Genomic DNA, 18,250 nt, shown 5'->3' with positions numbered 1-18,250 from the left:
CGTTTCCTGAGTGGGGCCCAGAGTGAGGCCTGTAAACTATCTTAATATGTGGGAAGGGAGGACTGTTTGAAATCTTTTTTTGTGTGACCTGATTCTGGGGTGACCTTAAGTGAGTAATAAAACCCTTCAGTGGCAGCAGGGAGTTAAGGAGCCTAGTTCCTACTCAAAGAGACAGAGCATCAGTGGTCCTCACTTGGCACAGTGCCCAGACTGCATCAGGCCTTCCACTTACAGCATTCCAGCTTGGGACCAGGCCAGCCCAGCAGGAAGGGCCCAGGTTGGAGTAATAAGTAAAGGATGTAGGAAACGCGGTCAGGAGGACTTGCTTTTGAAAATGTTCCCAAGATACACGTATAACCTGATGCTGAAAGTCAAACCTTACGCCGGGTGGAGAGGTTCCACCAGCAGCCCCACGGAGCTCTCCTGGTCCCTTCACTCCTCATGCTGTGCAATGGAAGACCATTCAGAAAGCACAGAGGGTGTTCTGAGGAGCAAGTCTATTTGTTCATCTTCTGCATTTGAACGTCAGGGGTTAAAAAGATGGTTGAGATTATTTGCCCCACACAGATCTAAAAATGCCATCACGGGCATTCATAGGAGGCTTTGCTAACCTCAGTCAGTTTTAGGAGTTGTAAGCCAGGGAGACCTGATCTCTGTTGCTTTGTGACCCAGAGAGCTTGTCTGTGGAGACAGGAGGTGGCTCAGTGTGCCTATGGCCGTGCACCCCCCAACCCTGCCCAGTGGATGGAGAGGTGTGCTCCTGTCTGGGAATTCAGCCAACACTGTGATCTGTTCTTTCTCTTGGCTCCTGTGTTCACGGTTATGTCACTGTTAGATAGAGGAATCAATAGAATGGAAGATATGGGCAAATAAATATGTTCCAACTGGAAGAAGCAGTGAATCCATTGTACTAGCAAGTGCTTTCCTTGAAGGAGAATTATCGGATGCTTTATCTCACTTTTCTAAGAGAAAAGACATTATTATCCAATCACACGGATGAAAACTGCTTGATATTTCTCAGATCCTTCTATTTCAGCATCTCCGCATCCTTATCCCAGTCCAAGCCTCTGCATCTGAGATGGTGCAGCGGCAGTTGTCCCGCTGATAACCCTGGGCCCTACCGTTGCCCCGTCCCTCCGCTCTTCATGGCGCACCACGCGGACCATTTCAATATCGCTGATCTGGCCGTGGGACTTCCTCTTAAACGCCTTCCCAGGGTTCACATTGCCCCATACACCTTCCTTGCCTTCTCATCCCGTGACTGGATCACTGGACCTTTGAGTGGCCTCCACCCACAACACCACGTCATCCCTCCTTATTCCCTGTATTAGTCAGGTTCTCCAGAGAGACAGACCAATGGGGTGTGTGTGTGTAAAGAAATTTATTATAAGGATTTTGCTCTTGTGATTATGGAGGCTCGCAAATTCAAAATTTGTAGACTGGGCCAGCAGGCTGGAGACCCAAGAGAGCTGATGTTTCAGTTCCAGTCTGAAAGCAATCTGCTGGAGAATTCTCTTTTTGTTCTAGCCAGACCTTCAACTAGATGAAGTCCACCCACATTATGGAGGGCAATCTGCTATACTCAAATCCCCTGACTAAATGCTAATCTCATCCCCAAACAGCCTTCCAGAAACATCCTGAATGTTTGACTAAATATCCATGCACCCTGTGGTGCAGCAAGTTGACACATAAAATTCACTATCACACTTCTCTTTGCTTTTTGTCATCTGTCCACAGCTTATCTAGTGTGCTACACTAATTCTAGACTCAGGGGCTTTGTGCAAGCTGCTTATTCCACCTGGAGTGCCTTTGCATCTGGAATTCCACTTCCTTAAGGGGGCCTTCCCTGATCTCCCAGGCTAGGTTCATTCCCTCAGCTATACATATTGCTAGAGTACACTAGTTCAGTTCAGTTCAGTTCAGTCGCTCAGTCATGTCCGACTCTTTGCGACAAGTTTCCCTTTAATATCACACTGAGAATCACTTGCTCAGTGCCAGCCTTTCCCACTAGACTTTAAGTTCCATGGAGGCAGGAAGCATTTCTGATTTGCTGTTAACATGCCTGACCTTTATTACCTTTTCAAAGGTCATCCAGTGAATGAATGAAAGAAAATACTAATAGTTTACACTGTATTAAGCACTTACAAGTTATGAGACTCTTAACATACACACATGCAACCCTGTGAAGTACATATGATTATCTTCACTTTTACAGAGGCCCATGGAAGTTAGGGACCTTGCCTAAAGTCATGTCACTAGTCATATAGAATCTGGGCTTCAAATAGAATGATAATAAATGTACTTGCTAGTGCTTACAGCTCTTAATAAGGGTCAGGTGCTGTGCTGTGTATTTGACAACTTGTAGCAGCCTGATGTGGTAAGGAGCCCATATGTGCCCCAAGGTGTTCCCTCCTGTTGGATTCACTCTGGAAGACCCGCTTCCATATGTTTTAGGAACCCAGAATCTGGAATTTGTGGGGAGGCTGTTCCCTCTTAACTCTAGGGTCTTCTCTAGACCATCTTCAGTTGTCTTTTCCTCTGCCCCAGTAAACAGGGGCAAGTTAGCAAGTCTGCTGGCCAAGCCGACATCCAGTTGAGGAACAGTTCTGCTCTGCCCTTCTTGAAGGTATTTCTAGTCTGTCCATGAACCCCCTCGCCAGCACCCACCGTGAACGCATGTGGGTGGAGAAAAGCTTCTCTTCGTGATCACAGTACTCTCCCCAAAGCAACTGTCTCTCCCTGTCTGCCACTTCTGTATGCCTAGTGGGATTGTGGGGTAAGCCAGATCCTTTGAGTGACCTGGACAAAGCGAGTCCAGGGATGTCACATAGTACCTGGTGCCAATAAGTAGTAAGGTTTGGCTTTCTGAAATCCAGTATATATTAATGCATGTATTTTTGAGTCTCTGTGTCTTCTCAAGATGACTTGAAAATACATTTACACCCCCAGGATATGGGGGGATTGTTAGCTAAATGTCTATTTCGTTATGTTAAATTACAGACTGATGTCCTAGGAGATTGAATCCCCTGGAGGATGGAGCAGGTCTTTTTTTGTTCCTGTGTCAAGTTGCAATATTAATAATGCAGCCACGTATGGCTCGACTATAGAAGAGTTTAATTTTCAAAGACAATTAGACACTTTTATGGCTGACTTGAAGCATTTGTCCCCAACCACTGAGTTGTTATCGTGCTGCCTCCCTAACAGGTTCTTGCTGACTGTCAAAGGAGAGATAAGTCGGGGGAGGTACAAAGCTTTTCAATTAATTTATGATCCTGTTAGGTGTCAAGCCTGTAATTACTCTGTGACTATTGCCTTTGCCGAAAGGAAAAAGCAGTTCATTGAAAACCTGTTTTATGGAAAAGTCCTTTTCTGAACTTGAGAGGTTTGTCTATCCCTCCAGAGCTGTGAGTGAGGAGGAATGAAGATTTTGGCCTAATCTTTTTTCTAACCAGTGAGTTTGTACAGCACTTTTTGATGAATAAGAATTTGTTTAACAGAATCTTTAGATACTTTTTATTTTTTGGTCATACCAAGTGACATGCAAGATCTTAGTTCCCCAACCAGGGATCGAACCTATGCCCCCTGCAGTGGAAGCGTGGAGTCTTAACCACTGGACTGCCAGGTTAGTCCCTTATTTTTACATTCTTGACATATCGCAGACAATTCATTCATTCATTCATTCAGCGAATATCTGTAAATGTTACTGTGCCCAGGGACTGTTTGAGGCTTGGGGATAAAGTGAACATGGGAGAGACCCAGTGCATGGGAGAAGCCCCAGCCCCCTTGGAGCTCCCGCTGGATGGGGGTGACTGGAGACAGACAATATGCAAATAAGTAAATTAATGAAAATGATTTCACATGGTGTTGACTGTTGTAGAAAATAGAACTCGGTCATGTGATGAAGTGTGTGCACTTGGGGGAGGGGGTAGCTAGTTCTATCTGAACCACCCAAAATATTGTAGACTTAGGGACTTGCTGCCTGAGGAAGGTTCCCCATTCCCATCCCTGCTGTCCGCACCACTGCAGAGTGGTGCCGCCCACCTGGCGGGTGGGAAAGGTTACCTTTGTGAGATCCTGGCAAACTTTTAGCGGGACTCTCTTTGGATTCCTCTTTCAGCTAAATAGAGCACAGAGCTTCTTTAGGGAAAAGAGAAGAAGGTATTGCAAGTTTTAAACAAGAGTAGGGTTCCCCAATCGCTGCCTCAATCAAGTTCATTAAAACTGAGTGTATATTTAAAACTTCCTTATGATTAACTGTGCTATAATGTAAGTAGTAATACTTGAATGTCTCCACTATGTTGAAAGGCATCTTGATTTAGGAGAAAGGGAGTCATGTACCCTCTAAACTTTTAGCTTTCATTAAGTGTAAGTAGTAAATCTCAAATGCCTGTGGTATAAATAAGGTAACATTTCTAATTGTTAGCCACTCTAGGAAATAAATATTTGGCTTGAAAAGCTCTACTACTGTATACTGTTTGCATGTTTCCCCAGCTGCTGTGTTTTGATAGCTGGGGCAATAAGATTAAACCAGACACAAGTTAAAAACACACACATGCACACACGGAAAGATCAGTGCAGAGATCTGAGTTTGTGCTTTTGGTTTCACTGATAAATACAGAACATGATGTACATATGGTGTCTGGCTGCGTTCCTCCCCTGTGCCTGGTCATAGCGTACCCAGGACCCTTTAGCAGGGTGCTCTACAGAGAACCCCTGGCAGTAGTGACCAGTATGATTTAGGGCCTTGTTCTGTGTGGAGAGCAAATTTAAGTAAAAAATGCATGTATTCTGAAGGAATGCCATCTGTTTGGCCTAATTGGAAAAGTTGATGCCTTCTTTTTTTTAGTATTTATCTATTTAGTTGGCTGCATTGGGTCTTAGTGGCGGGATTCTTCATTGTGGCACTCAGGCTCAGCTGCTCTGCGGCATTGGGAAGATTAGTTCCCTGACCAGGGATCGAACCTGAGTCCCCTGCATTGCAAGGTGGATTCTTAACCACTGGACTATCAGGGAAGTCTCAGTGAATGCCATCATGAAGCTAGTTAGGCACCTTCCAGCAGTTGAGAACAGTTGCCCTAGAGTTTGGCAAGCAGGTCACATCCTGACCCAACCTCTGGCTAGCTGTGCAATCCCAGTTAAGTGGTCTGACCTCTCTTTGGTTTATTTCCTCACCTATGGAAGGTGGGTATTCACAGGGCCAACCCCTGTGCTGTCCAGAGGTCTTAAGTGAAGACCTTATCATGATGCATGGTCCAGGGTTAAAAGGTCCACCACTGTTATCTCTCTTATCATTCCTACCATCATCTCTACTGAATTCCACCTGGTATCCAGATGGGGCTACTTTTGCCCTTTGGTGTTTGCTCTGCTGCTGTGTCTCTGTAAAGCAGCTTAAAAGCTACATCTCCAGAAATGGAGGTGCTCCTTGGAGGAAGGTTATGTACTGATGTGAACTTGCCTCTAAGGGATTCTGCTCCCAGTCTCAGAGCAGTGGAATGCACTCTTGGTGAAATACTGCCCGACAGTCCTCTCTGTGGCCCTGATGTGCAGAGAAAGACACGTCTGGGAATTTTTAAAGGAATGTAGCTGATCCAGTAGGAGTTGTTGCAAAGGCTAACCTGAATGTATGTGCATTCACACACACACACACACACATAAGTGTATTGGAGGGCTTCCCTTGTGGTTCAGACAGCAAAGAATCTGCCTGCAGTACAGGAGACCTGGATTCAGTACCTGGGTTGGGAAGATCCCATGGAGGAAGAAATGGTTATCCACTCCAATAGTCTTGCCTGGAGAATCCCATGGACAGAGGCGCCTAGTGGGTCCTTGGGGTCACAAAGAGTCAGACATGACTGAATGACTAACACTTTCACTTTCATAACTGTATTATATTTATAAAGTTAAAAAATATATTTTAGTATATGTCTGTGTGTGTGTATATATATATATATATAATTTAATGGCATCCGAATTGATTAAGTAAAATGAATGACCTTATGTTGTGTAGGGAGAACCTTGGAAAGTAAGCCAGTAGGCCGGTGAGCTTTCTGTGTTTTCTCTAGTCCATACTGCAAAGCTGGGCAAGATGGGTACATTTTTTTCCTTTGTTCCATCTGAAAATGTGTGTGATGGATGCAAAGAGATATTTGTTCATTGCCACATTATTTGTAACAAAAATAAAAAAAAACTGTAAACAACCTAAATGATTATCAATAGAGGAATGTCTAAATAAACTAATATTCCACAGAATCCTATTACCACAGTTTTTTTTAAAAAAATCAAGTTGCAAAGAATTAATATAATATGATAATTATTAAAATGCACACACACACAGCTGTATACCATTGAGAGAATATGTGTTTGTGCTTTGTGTATATGTGTGTGTATATACATGCCCACAGAAATAATTTGAAAAGGATGTCATCAAACTGGGAATATAGTTTCCTACAGGAAGGAAATTGGGATGAAGAGAAGGTGAAATTCAAGGGGAATTTTTCTTTCACTGTCATATTTGAATTTTAATGTACAGTGAGAAATTACATATGTATTACTTGTACGGTTAAATTTAAAATAATTTCTAAAATAGATGTGAGGACAACTCTCTTAATTCAGGCTGCTATAATGAAAACTGTAAACTGGGCGACTTAAGTAGCAGACATTTCTTTCTCACAGTTTTGGAGGCCAGGAAGTCCAAGGTCAAGATGCTGGGTGATTCTGGTTTTGGCAAGGACTCTCTTCCTAGCTTGTGGACAGCCACCTCTTTGCTATATCCTCAGATGGCAGGGAGAGAGGAGACTCTGGTCTCCTCTTCTTGGAAGGGTACTAATCCCCTTATGGGGCCCCACCCTCATGACCTCATCTAAACCTAGTTCAGTTCAGTTCAGTTCAGTTCAGTCGCTCAGTCGTGTCCGACTCTCCGCGACCCCATGAATCACAGCACGCTAGGCCTCCCTGTCCATCACCAACTCCCGGAGTTCACCCAAACTCATGTCCACAGAGTCGGTGATGCCATCTAAACCTAACTACCTCCCAAACCAACTTCCCAATTCCATCCCGCTGGGGATTAGGCTTCAATACATGAATTTGGGGAGACACAAGTATAGTGAATAGCACCAATCTGCAGCTTTTGAAAAGCTCCATTGCAGAATGTAAAGTCATGTACTTGTGAAGATACCACTTTAATTCTCACTCCAGGACCCTGGTATTTTTCAGATATAACAGCCAGTGAGTGATATTTCTTCAACCAAAATTCATGTTCCATTTAGATTCTAAGTGTTAGGATGACTAAACAAAATGCACAGTGTACCCATAGTTAGACTTTGGTCTGCAAAGGACTGCTTTTCTAGTGGTCTTTTGTCATAGACAAATGGCTCTCACTAACTACATAATGAGTATCTACTTTTTGCAAAGCACTGTGAAGGCAAATAAGGGAAGAATAAGAGTAGAGTATTACTCCTTAGCTGTAAGAATTTTTCTGTGTCACTGTTTGGGTGAACTGTGACACCTGAAATTTTTTAAGATAATCAGTATAAGTAATTCAGTGTTAAATCACTTTGCAACATATTCTTCTTAAGGCAGAAATTAGCTGAAGGTATTCCTAATTATAGCCTGTTAATTTCAATTTCAGAAACTGGTGTCATTTTTTTCCCCCTTTTCTATTTGTCTAACAAAGTTCTATTTCCGGTCATTAAGAAGCGGAGAGTTGGACACAACTGAGCGACTGAACTGAACTGAACTGAACTGAAGAAGAAGGTAACTCTGTGGGAAGAGTAGGGATTTCATTTGCCCAAATGAGTAACTTTTAACTACTCAATTTCAAGTTGCGAAATGTCTATTTGTTCTTGGGTTTTTGTGGTATTTTATATTCAGCTTGCTTGATGTTGGGCAGAATTTAGGTCACTAAATACCATGGAAATGCAAGGAATGTCAGACATGACAAAAAGCTGTTGTAGTTCCTTCATGTGTGTGCTTGCTAAGTTGCTCAGTCGTGTCCGACTCTTTGCGACCTCATGGACTGTAGACAGGCTCCTCTGTCCATGGGATTCTCCAGGCAAGAATACTGGAGTGGGTTGCTATGCCTTCCTCAGGGGACCTTCCCACCCAAGGATCAAACCTTCATCTCCTGCATTGACAGGCAGATTCTCTTACCAATAACACCACTTGGGAAGCCCATAAATGTTCCTTCATACCATCTTCTAAAGGCAAATATACTACTTTTTATTTTACCTTTTTAGTCTGCCAACTGTTATGTCGGGGACAGAGTACTATTTTGTTTTACAGATGTAAGAAAAATAGCATCTGTAGATCTTCCTTTTCTAGAGTTGGTGTCCTGAGTCTTCCTAGGGAGCCATTGTGAGGGTTCTGTTAGTGTCTAAGTTTATCTCTATGTACTTTACAGCTGGAGGCTGGGGAAATACCCACAGATGCTTGTGTGGACCTGCTCGACTCCCTGTGAAACAGATGTGGTCACAACTCCATTTGTCACTGGGACTCTGTAAGCCTCCACTCCAACTGGAGAACTCCCTTTTAGGTCCCATGGGTTCAGGGTCAACTCAGATCCAGTCCAGCACAAAAGATTTGGCATCCACTTTCCCCAGTGCCAAAGATCCTCATAAGCAGTTACAGATCTCTGTAGCAGGACCAGTGAATTCTTTATCATATGTACTCTCTGGACGGGTTCCTCTCCAAGGAGACCTAGCCTCTTCTCTTCCAGTGGCCTGTGAACCTGTGGATTATAGCAGCTGGTGTCAGTCTTCTGTTCTCCAGCTCACTCTCTCTCACTTTTTGATTTTGTTGTCGTTTGTTTTTGTTTACTTTTTCTTTTTAAATTTTATTTATTTGTCTGTGACAGGTCATGGTTGTGGCATGCAGGATCTTTAGTGGGATCTAGTTCCCTGATTGGGGATTGAACCTAGGCCCCCTGCTTTGGGAGCATGGTGTCTTAGCCACTGGGCCACCAGGGAAGTCCCTCCAGCTCACTTGATTTTTTTTTTTAATACAAGTCGAATAACACCCCTAGTCAGTCCACCCATCTTGCCTGCAGCTGATCCATCATGGCCACAGGTTCCTAATGATCAAAGCACCCTGTTTGTCACTCTGACCTTGCTTTTGATTATGGTGTTTACATTCATCTAGACTCTGATGCTTAGTTGTCACCACTTGGCCTCTGGTTTTTTGGAATCCTGTCATCCTCCAAAAGAGCCCAACACCAGGTAGCATCTCCCATGTCAACTCCAGCCAACGGAGACCAGAACCATTGGATATCTCACTGGTGCTCTTACCCTTTAGAGAAGGGAGCAACATCTTTGTTTTTCTAGAATCACGGTCAGCTGTGCATGTGTGTGCTAAGTCGCTTTCAGTTCAGTTCAGTTCAGTCGGTCAGTCGTGTCCGACTCTTTGCGACCCCATGAAGCACAGCACGCCAGGCCTCCCTGTCCATCACCAATTCCCAGAGTTCACTCAAACTCATGTCCATTGAGTCGGTGATGCCATCCAGCCATCTCATTCTCTGTCGTCCCCTTCTCCTCCAGCCCCAGTCCCTCCCAGCATCAGAGTCTTTTCCAGTGAGTCAGCTCATCGCATGAGGTGGCCGTAGTGTCCAACTCTTTGCGACCCTATGGACTGGAGCCCTCCAGGCTCCTCTGTGCATGGGATTCTCCAGGCAAGAATACTGGAGTGGGTTTTCATGCCTTCCTCCAGGGGATCTTCCTGACTCAGGGACTGAACCCAAGTCTCTTATGTTTCCTGCGTTGGCAGGTGGGTTCTTTACCACTAGTGCCTCCTGGGAAGTCCCCATGGACTAATAATTAGCCATGCTGACCATCTTTTCATGTGCCTTTTGGCCATCTGCATTCTTCTTTGGAGAAATGTCTGTCTAGGTCTTCTGCCCATTTTTGATTGGGGTGGGTTTTTTTTTTCATATTGAGCAATATGAGCTGTTTCTGTATTAATGGAGCTTAATCCCTTGTCAGTTGCATCATTTGCAAATATTTTCTCCCATTTTGTAAGTTGTCTTTTCATTTTGTTTCTGGTTTCCTTTTGCTGTGCAAAAGCTTTTAAGCTTAATTAGATCTCATTTGTTTGTTTTTGTTTCCATTACTGTAGGAGACAGAGCCAAAGAGATATTGCTGCAGTTTATGTCAGAGAAGGTCCTATTGTTAATTTTCTAGGTTTCATCACTGTACCAAACTTTTATCACCTTGTTTTCTGAAGGTTATGCTATTTTTTAATTGATGTGTAGTTGATGCATAATATTATCTGTTACAGGTGTACAATATAGTGATTTTGTCACTTTTAAAGGTTGTACTCCATTTATAGTTATTCTAAGATATTGGCTCTGTTCCCTGTGCCGTAGAATATCCTTGTTGCTTATCTATTTAATACATAGTAGTTTATAGCTCCGGAGAAGGCAATGGCAAGCCACTCCAGTACTCTTGCCTAGAAAATTGCATGGACAGAGGAGCCTGGTGGGCTGCAGTCCATGGGGTCGCTACTAGTCGGACATGACTGATTTCACTTTTCACTTTCACACATTGGAGAAGGAAATGGCAACCCACTCCAGTGTTCTTGCCTGGAGAGTCCCAGGGACGGTGGAGCCTGGTAGGCTGCCGTCTATGGGGTCGTACAGAGTCGGACACGACTGAAGCGACTTAGCAGCAGCAGCAGCAGTTTATAGCTCTTAATCCCTTGCCTCTGTTCTGCCCCTCCCCTGTCCCCACTGGTAACCACTAGTTTGTTCTGTGAGTCAGCTTGTTTTTGTTACATGCACTGTTTTGTTGTAATTTTTAGATTCCACGTATAAGTTTGAGTCTCACCAGAACCATCTGAGATCATTATTTTATTATCTCTATTTTACAGTGTAGGAGACTGAGGCTTGGAGGGCTTACTAGATGATCTGTCCCTGCATCATGTATTCAGCAGATGAAAGTCAAATTCACATCTGATTTCAGTAACTTAGTCAAGTTATTGACTCGTAACTTGATGTTCTTTAGAATTGTTACATTTCACATATCATAAAATTCACTCTTTCAAGGCATACAATTTAGTGGATTTTATTATATTCAGAAAGATGTATAACCATCACCAGTATCTAATTTCATCACCTCAAAAAGAAACCCCAAACTCACTCATAAGCCATACCCCATGCTTCTCTCTCTCACCTCCTCTTGCACCCAGCCATCTATTTCCTGTCTCTATGGATTTGCCTATCCTGAACAGTTGGTATAAAGACTAGCATACAACATGTGACGTTCGGTGTCTGGCCCTGCTGGCTCAGATGGTAAAGAATCTATGTGCAAGGCAGGAGACCCTGGGTTCAATCACTGGGTCAGGAAGACCCCCTGAAGAAGGGAATTGTTACTCACTTCAGTGTTCTTGCCTGGAAAATTCCATGAACAGAGGAGCCTGGTGGACTACAGTCCATGGGCTTGCAGAGAATTGGACACAACTGAATGATTGACATTTTTTTTTTCTATTTACTTAGCTTAATGTTTTCAGAGTCCGTCTATGTTATATCAGGTATCCGTGGTTCATTCCTTTTTATGCCTGAACAGCATTTCATTGTATGGTTATGTACAGCATTTATGATTGACATTTGAGTTGTTTCCACTTTTGGTGATGAATAATGCTCACGTGGCACCTGTATGACTTCACTGGGCTTTTACTTGAAAGCTTGTCTTCTTCTCAAAATATGAAATAAAATACAGTAGTTTCTGAGGCAGTGTTTAGAAGACTTCATACTATGGAGAGGCAGGCTCTCTGAGGGGACTTGTCCTTTGGAGCTTTGTTACTATTTTGATGACCTTGTCCAGTGGAAAGCAGTGTTGGGAAACACTGAGTCTCAGCGTGTGGCTGGAGAGCATGTGGTTTACATGGTAATCATCGTTATGTTTCCATTTCCCTTTCATCTCCCATCACTGGAATACATTCAAGTGCTTTTTAAGTCTAATTTGAGAAAAACAAGTCATGAACTAAATGAGATGCCATTCTCAGGGTCCTCTGTTTTCCATCATTTGGGTACTTGCTGTGGGCTCAGAGGATGGATGGGCTTCCCAGGTGGCACTCGTGGTAAAGAAACTGCCCGTCAATGCAGGAGATATGAGATATGGATTCAATCCCTGGGTTGAGAAGATCCCCTGGAGGAGGGCATGGCAACCCACTCCAATATTCTTGCTTGGGAAAATCCCGTGGATAGAAGAGCCTCGTGGGCTACAGTCCATGGGGTCGTAAAAGAGTCAAGACAGGACTGAAGCAACTTGGCACGCAAGCATGCAGTGGGTGGGTAGTTTGTTTCTCTGTGGACAGCGCAAGGCTGCTGTTGAGCTAAGCAGGAGGTCTGCACTGTGTTGGGTCAGCCTTCTCTGCTGGCCGTTTTTCAGTTAATGATACTCCGGCAGTGATTGTTCTTTCTCAACATATTTATTAAAAAATAATAGCAAAAACGAATTAGAGTTGAAGGTTTATTCTGTTTGCATGACTTGTTGATGGCATGGACTGCTTCTCAGTGGTGATAGGAACCCAGCGCCCAGCAGTCCTGCCTCCAGAACTCACGGAGATCAAGAGGGTACATTTGAACGTGAGAAGGATGCATAGAAACATCTGTTAGTGGAACAAATGTTTGTGTACCTGGACCCAACAATTCCACTCTAGGTAAACATGTGTATTTGTGAAGTCTCCTGAAGAAATGAGTGTAGAATGTTTACAGCAGCACTGTTTTCAATACACAAAACACAGAACTACGCAAAAGCTCATCAGTAGAAGAATGGATACATGAACGGTGGAATATTCATTCACACAGTGGAATATAATATATGTCAGTGAGAATGAAAGGAGTTTTCACATGGTGGAATATAATATATGTCAGTGAGAATGAAAGGTGTATAACTACAAACAGCAATGTGGAAGAAGCTCACAAATGTAGAGTGAAAGAAGCCAGGCGAAAAAGAATACGTGAGCAGAATATGAGGTTCAAAAATCGGCAGAATTAAGCTTCACATAAAAATTCAGGACAGTGGTTACCCTTGGGGTGGGGGTTGGTTAGTGGTCAGAAGTGGCATGAGTAGGGCTCTGGGAGGCTTTGCTAATTTATTTTCTTGACTAAGCTGCTATTCACACAGGTCTGTTCTGTTTTGTTTTTTTTAACCCCCACACTGATCAGGACTTTATTTAAAAATTAGTAAACAATACTGTAGAATCATTGATATGTCAATTTCTAAAATCCTGCATCTTAAATTTAGTGGGCAATAGACCAGTTAGTCAGTGGCTCAGTGGTGAAGAACCCACCTACCAATGCGGGAGACACAGGAGACGTGAGTTCAATCCCTAGGTCAGGAAGATCCTGTGGAGAAGGAAACGGCAACCCACTCCAGTATTCTTGCCTGGAAAATCCCATAGGTAGAGGAGCCTGGTGGGCTGCAGTCCACGGGGTTGCAGAGTCAGACTCGACTGAGCATGCTCATACAACTGAGCCTACACAGTTAGCTATAGGCATGAGTTTAGTCTTCCATGTAGAAACCAGATACTAAAATGTAAAGAAAAAAGCTTCCTATTTGAAAATACCAGTTTAAGTAGAGGACTGTAAAAATGCGTAGATGTTTAATAAAAGAATTGACTGTACAGGAGTACTCCCTTTCACATTATTCCTTTTTCCTTCATATGCGAGTTATTGGTTCTGCTGTAGGATTTAACTCTCACGATACTAAAAGGCAGCTATTTAGGGAAGAGGCAGAAAAAGGAATGCACGTAAGGCAATATTTCCGTTAGGTACAGTGAACATAATAGTGTTTTCGGAAGGCAAGATTAAAATTACTCAAGGCTAGCTTGTTTTTCGGAGAAGGCAATGGCAAGCCACTCCAGTACTCTTGCCTGGAAAATCCCATGGACGGAGGAGCCTGGAAGCCTGTAGTCCTTGGGGTCGCAAAGAGTCGGACACGACTGAACGATTTCACTTTCACTTTTCACTCTCATGCATTGGAGAAGGAAATGGCAACCCACTCCAGTGTTCTTGCCTGGAGAATCCCAGGGACGGGGGAGCCTGGTGGACTGCTGTCTATGGGATCGCACAGAGTCGGATACGACTGAAGCGACTTAGCAGCAGCAGCAGTATAGCTTGTTTCTCACTGAATAAAAGCAATAGGCTAAACACAGAGCTCCTCCGTGAATCTAATAATCAGTGCCTTGGTCACCACATTGGTAATCTCTGGGGTAGTCATCTCAGTACTCACTGTGAATATTCGTCCGGGTATTCTGCCTGATAATGACTGTCACTGATTTCCGACTCATCCGTTCCTGTTCCTTGGTTTCCACAGGCTCTGTGGGAGCAGCATGTACTCTTGCTGCCCAAGTCCATACACACTCATTCCTTTCTGGGAAGCAACTTCGTTGGTACCTACCTGTAGAAAAATTGTGGAGTTGCCCACGGGTTGTAATGTTAGCTTCTAGATGTCCCTTTGGGTACCCAGTGCTAACATTCCTGCCTGCCTGGATCCTTTGTTGGTGCCCATTTGCCGACTAATTGTGGTCTGATCCAGAGGTTTGTCAGTTTGCATTTGGGGATCACAAAATGCCACCTCCTCCCATAGACTGTCTTCCCTACTCGCTTGGCGCATTTGTTGGCTCCCATCTACAAACCGGTTACACTTTGGCCAGCTTCTAATTTTCCTTCATCAAAACATCTTGTTTTCCTGCGTACTTGGCTCCAGTATCAATGGTTGTATGGAATCCTTTTGTTTGGGTCAGACCTTCTAGGGCCATGAGCATCGTCTGAACCTGGGTTGTGTTTTCATTCTCCGAAAGATCATTTGCTTAAAATATGTCATGTGGCCTCATGCTGTAAGTTTGAATAGCTTTAATCAAGTTGCCGTATTCTCCAACTGAGGCCAGTCTGATGAGGACTCAGTGACCTTCCCTGAGTCTGGCTGTAGCTTGTTCATGAGTCCACAGAGGATTAGGCTGTGTTTTAAGTACAGCTGGAAGTTGGTGCCAGTGCTTATGCTGTCACCTCTTCTGTCCAGTAGCGAAGATCTTCTTCTGCCCAATGATCACACTTGGAGGCGATCCTATTCTTCCCCTCGGCCTAGAGCCCATGGGAAGGGCGCTTGTTGAAGTGGGTCATGATGATTCGGGCGACAGGACGAGGCTGAGTTCGGGCCTGGGGGTTCCTCGCTCTCGGCTTCCCTGCTCCTGGCCCTGAGGCGTGGCTGCACCACAAGGTGCTCGGAGCCTGCTCCTCTGGCTGGCGAAGGAGTCGCTGGGACTCAGGCGGCAGGATGCGGGCCGCGCCTTGGCTACTCAGTTGAACAAGGTCCTGCAGAGCCTCCTGGTCAGCTTTGGAGTCTCGCACAAACTAGGTCTGTTCTGTTTTTGAAAGTTCAACATGCTGTGCACCTAAGATTTGTACACTTTTTTGGTAAATTATACATTTAAAAATATAGAATGTAATATATGCGTGCATGTGTGCTAAGTTGCTTCAGTCCAGTCCAACTCTTTGTGACCCTATGGGTGGTAGCCCTCCAGGTTCCTCTGTCCATGGGATTCTCCAGGCAAGAATACTGGAGTGGGTTGCCATGCCCTCCTCCAGGGGATCTTCCTGACCCAAGGATCAAACTCAGGTCTCTTACATCTCCTACATTGGCAGGCAGGTTCTTTACCACACCTGGAAAGCCCATAAAGTGTAATGTGTGTGTATATGATTACATATGGATATATTCATATACATAATTGTTACCAGGTTTTCTCCACCTCTAGTTTTCATTCTAAAATAAAACACTGTAGGGACTTCCCTGGAGGTTCAGTGATTAAGACTCCTCACTTCCAACGTATGGGGCAAAGGTTCAATTCCTGGTTCAATCCCAAATGCCACACGGAACACCAAAAAATAAAACATTGTTAAACATGATACACACTATGGAAGTGTGATAAGTACATCCAATCAGAAGGAATCCCTGCATTCATTCAACAAATTCTGATGAGCAGAGACTGGGCCGGGTGGATGGCTCCTAGCTTGGGAAGGAGTGGGAGGTGGGAGGGATCGGGCAGCACCCCCACGTCCCATCAGTGGCTGCATCCTCACCGGGGTGTTCACTGTCTTCTTTCCCTGCTCCTTTGTTCCTCCCTCCCACCTCCCCACTTTTACCCTTCTTTTTCCCTCTATTGCCTTCCCCCCACCATGCTCATTGTTTGACATTAGATATGAACGATCGTTGAAGAGGCCATCTGCCTGAAATTGGAGACTGCACAGTACTAGCCTCGCCCAGGTTTGGGGTAGGGCTGTTAGGACAGGAACTGTTAACTCCGGAGAGCGTCTGTGGATTCTCTCCAGGGACTGGGTCCCAGGCCCCTGAGAGCAAAAAGAGCCAAGCCCAAGAGTGAAAGCTCTGACACCGAGCCTAGTAGTGAGGCCAGGCTCAGGCTTTGCTGAAGAGAGAGCCTGGCCTCGTGCTCTTAGAGACCGTCAGAAGGGGGAGGGCACGGGCTTCACCCGGACCCTCACACAGAGGGGCTCATAGTGTGTCATTCCTGAGGTCATCCATCTCCTGAAGACTGCTGAAGCTCAACTAATTAAATATAGTTCCATTATGGAAATAATCTGACAATAATAATGAGAAAATCCTGCGAGACGTAACTATTTTAAGATTGTTTTAAACTCTTGGAAATGAGTATCTCTGGGGCCAATTCTCAGCATATAATAAGCAAGTCAAGGTCACTGTCGTTGCCGCTGCCTTCACCGTAGGAACCTCTTCTCCTTGTAAAAAGGAGACGCAATTTTAATTTCAAATAATGCACCATGACTGATTATGATGACAATGTGGTGTGTTTATCATGGGCTGTAATTATGGGTGAGAGACTTTCACGGAGCAGACTTGCTCATGGTTCATTTGTGGCTTAAACTTAACAATATGAACACTCACCAATTTGAGAGAAATTCTCAGCTGGGAAATAACCAGAAATACCGAGGCTGAGGGAGAGGTTGGCGTGAGGGAAGCTGACTACCAGTGGGACCTTCCTGGGTAGCCCGCCTCTTCCTCAGTGGCCCTCGCCTCCCTGGGGGTCGGAGTCCCCAGGTGGGATGTGTCTTCTTGAGCCGTGGACTGTGCGTCTGCATGTGTGTGATCATCGGTGTGTGAGGAACGTGAGGACAGGGATAGCTGCAGAGCCTCCCAGGCACCCACTCCACTTAAAGTCCTGATTCCCCTTGTTTACGGAGAGGGACGCTTGCTCCCAGCAAAGCTCTGTGCCCAAGCCAAATGCTGCATCATGCTGTGTGCTGAGCAAGGCTATGGGATCTCCCTGGGGCAGCCCCTGGGAACTCTAAGGAAAGGTGAAGGCGTAAGAGATGCAGGAAGGACTCTAATTAGAAAGTTCGTCCTCCAGTAGGCTTCATACATGCACACAGGCCCACCTGCCTGAGTGCTTACTCTGTGTAAGTACTGTGCTACGTGCTTGCCATCCCCTCCTACAGCAAGCCCTTCTAGCTGCCCCTTGAAGTTAGTTGTTGTTTAGTTGCTAAGTTGTGTTGACTCTTTTGCAACCCCATGGACTGTAGCCCGCCAGATTTTTCTGTCCATGGGATTTGTCAGGCAAGAATACTAGACTGGGTTGCTATTTCCTCCTCCAGGGGATTTTCTCAACCCAGGGATCCAACCTGTGTCTCCTGCATTGGCAGACATATTCTTTACTGCTGAGCCGCCTGGGAAGTGGCTCATGAAGTCAGCAGCTACCATTTTTTCCCCATCTTACAGTCGAGGACATTGAGGCCCAAGGAAGTTCTATAACTTGCCCAGAGTCATGTAGTTCGCTCTGTGGGTGGAGGGTTTCAATAGACCCTCTTCTCCTCTTGCTTCTTCCCAGTCCTGCCCCCACCAGGAGGAATCAGAAGGAAATTGAGATGAGGGGGCCAGGTGTGGAGTTTCTGCAGGCAGGGGTGTGTATGCAGTACCGGCCTTTCCAGACCAGTGGTGATGGGCACTGTTACCATCAAATCACATCTAACCATGACATGCTGCTGAGAGCTGCACATTTTAAGAAGAGTTTTGGACATTGGTATATATAAAAAAGAAAACCAACAAGGATCTACTGTATAGCACAGGGAACTATACTCAATATTTCGTTTTTTGTGTGTGTATATATATATATATATTCAGTATCTTGTGCTTGTGTGTGTGTGTACAACTGAATTACCGTGCTGTGCACCCAAAACTCACTTTATGGTGTAAATCAACTATACTTCAATGAAATAGTAAGTAAAGATAAGAAG

At 44.7% G+C, this 18,250-nt stretch overlaps 1 protein-coding gene and 1 pseudogene across 4 annotated transcripts in view; one reads left to right on the top strand and one right to left on the bottom strand.

Moving 5' to 3' along the window:
* ANKRD6 (ankyrin repeat domain 6) overlaps window positions 1–18,250 on the top strand; it is a 183,114-nt gene that overhangs the window by 90,485 nt on the left and 74,379 nt on the right. The gene's annotated exons all lie outside the window — the stretch shown is intronic.
* LOC129560926 (calponin-3-like) lies at window positions 14,158–15,109 on the bottom strand (annotated as a pseudogene).

This window comes from Moschus berezovskii, chromosome 10 (genome assembly GCF_049115385.1).
Source record: "Moschus berezovskii isolate FMDL1 chromosome 10, NW_MosBer_1.0, whole genome shotgun sequence".
Taxonomy (NCBI): domain Eukaryota; kingdom Metazoa; phylum Chordata; class Mammalia; order Artiodactyla; family Moschidae; genus Moschus; species Moschus berezovskii.
This window is presented reverse-complemented; position numbering and strand designations above follow the sequence as displayed.